The sequence below is a fragment of the Engraulis encrasicolus genome, chromosome 12 (assembly GCF_034702125.1).
Source record: "Engraulis encrasicolus isolate BLACKSEA-1 chromosome 12, IST_EnEncr_1.0, whole genome shotgun sequence".
In the NCBI taxonomy this organism is placed as follows: domain Eukaryota; kingdom Metazoa; phylum Chordata; class Actinopteri; order Clupeiformes; family Engraulidae; genus Engraulis; species Engraulis encrasicolus.
Window position 1 is genome coordinate 2,647,501 of NC_085868.1, and position 2,500 is coordinate 2,650,000.

The 2,500-nt window shown below is 43.5% G+C and overlaps 1 protein-coding gene across 1 annotated transcript in view; it reads left to right on the forward strand.

Moving 5' to 3' along the window:
* Positions 1-449: 449 nt before the first annotated feature.
* Positions 450-2,500, forward strand: part of LOC134459195 (zinc finger protein GLI2-like) — a 153,725-nt gene continuing 151,674 nt past the window's right edge. The window contains exon 1 of the mRNA XM_063211489.1: positions 450-946. The gene's annotated coding sequence lies outside the window, so the exon portion shown is untranslated. The remainder of the gene's footprint in view (positions 947-2,500) is intronic.

The following is a 2,500-nucleotide window of genomic DNA, read 5'->3' on the forward strand; positions in this document are numbered from 1 at the left end:
TTACCACAGGTAGGCCTAATTAACAGGTCCACTGGTAGTGACAAAAATAAACAGTTGGCCAGTCCATTACTAAAAAGAAAGAAAAATATTTACACAAGAACAGTAGGTTTAACTATTTGTAAGGAGTTTGCATTGTTGTGTGAAAAAATAATTAAAACCCAAAATATTTTGATTGGATTGCCTACATCAGAAAGGAAAACACGCAAAACGTCACACAGTAACGAATTCCATCTTGTGCCCCAGAACAGGGTGCGCGAGAGACCGCGTAATGCCAGACGCCGCTATTTCATCAGAAACCCCTTGTCTGAAACATTAAGAAACTTCAAGCAACTTTTCCTTCTTTTCTCTCGTAGTTGGGTTAAGCTGTAGCCCGGCCCATCTGCTGTAGCAAATGGCTGTAGTCACTGGGGAAGGAAGAGCAGCAGAGGAGTGAGAGGCAGAGGGGGAGAGAAAGAGGGGGATCGGATTGAAAACAGATCAGCTCCGAGATCCCAATACAGCAACGTCCGAGTGGGGACCGACCGCCAGATAGATAAAACTGCCGCCCCGACTTCGCAACCGCGTCAGTGGTGTTTTAAATTGCAATGAGCTGATGTGTTTGGGACTCGAGACTTGCTTTCACAACTCCATTCATTGATTACGTGATGGATTGTGGAAGTTAGCGAAACGCACGAACTCTTGGGTGAACTTTGTGGTCCACACATGGAGGAGTTTTAGTGAGTGTAGTCGCGCGATGCTCTCTGTTCTCTCCTGGCTACACGATCAGTGTAACTTTTAGATGGATTATTATTATCACTCGGCGGAAAATCCGTTTGCTGTCTTTCATTTCCCGACAAAGTTTCTCCTCAAGAAATCGTTCACTCGACGCGCGCTTCAGTGAGAGGATCCGGTGAACGGTCTAAACGGAGAGACCTAAGGTCACGCCAATCTTGATACAGTCACTAAGGTAAGCACGCGGAGCTCTGCGAAATCTTACGTAAATAATCATTATAGTGCACTTTTGGGGTGCTTTTTTGCCGCGTAAAGTAACTTTTCCAAGCGGTCGAGTTTGCTTTGCGTTGTTTAATAAGGGCAAGCGTGAACACAGCAGTCAGGAAATGTGCATCTAACTCCCTTAATAATTTCTCACTCTAAATTCAGTGTTTTCAAAGCTTCTTTTAAATGTGTGGGGAAGTCTGCACGGGTCAGACCTACAATTCTTTTTAACACTTCTGGCATTACTCTTTAATCATTTGCTCGTTCAGCTGGGTTGACATTGGAATTTGAAATATTTCGCCTGAAACTTGATCCATATGTGAGAAGATTGATTAAAAAGATGCAAGGCGCCAGTGTATTACACCAGTTTTGTAAGGTTTTTTTTGCCGACGATTTAAATATGAAACGAGGCTGCAGGCGCACAGATTTCCAAAACCATAATTTAAATTGTGCCAAAACATTAAACTCTTTGCAGACTTACAGACAATGATAGATTTATCAAGCATTTTTTTTGTCTAGTGTGTTTTTTAATTGAAGAAGCAAATTGGGTTCTGAAGATTCTAGTGTTAAATTGTGCAATTTTATATTGTGGAAATAAAATACATCCCAATAAAAACAGCAAAAAAAAAAAAAATCTATGTATCAAAGTTCTGCGGGGGAAAAAGTAAATGTCTGACTTCTTTCACCTCCTTGGGATGAAAGTCTTGTCAGACATCTGCCATGTGTTTGTGAAAGCGTTTATAAAAAATAGGCCATGTGTTTGCAGGCCAGTGTTAATGCTGTCAGTTGTCACCTCCTGGGCTCAGCAAGGTGTATGTTTGTGCTGGCTGTGTAAACTGAGAGGGAGGGGGGCTGGTTGCTTGGTTTGGTTTGTTGGTTGATGTTAGTGAAGCTTGTGGTTGTGGGTTTTTTTGGGGGGAGGGGGAGAGGAGGGGAGGGAAGTGAGTACTTTTGTGACTTTGTTCTCTCTCTCTCTCTCCCTCTCTCTCTCTCTCTCTCTCTCCCTGCTGTTTACTGTATGCCTTTCCCCTTCAAATCCCTTCAATGAATGACAAAGATCCCAATCGGACCATCAGGAGGAAGTTCTGGCTTTGTTTGTTATGGAGAACTCTCTCTCTCGCTTTCTTTTTTTTGGGAGGAAGGATGGATCCCTCCACATGGAGAGAGAGAGAGAGAGAGAGAGAGAGAGAGAGAGAGAGAGAGAGAGGGAGGCTAACAAGTCCTGGGGCAAGCATTCATACCCTGCCTTGCACCCGTGTGTGTGTGTGTGTGTGTGTGTGTGTGTGTGTGTGTGTGTGTGTGTGTGTGTGTGTGAACTCGGAGGGGGTGCTTTTTTTTAGTTGACAAATACTTCGAAATAGCGTGGACTGATGGACGCAGGCAGGAGGAAGAATTGAGAATAGCCCACGAGGAAGAAAGAAAGAGGAGAGGAGAGGGGGAATGCTCTAATTGGCCAATTTAAATCCACCATGAAAAAACAGAGGAAGAAAGAAAGGAAGGAAGAAAAGAAGAAAAAAAACCTTGG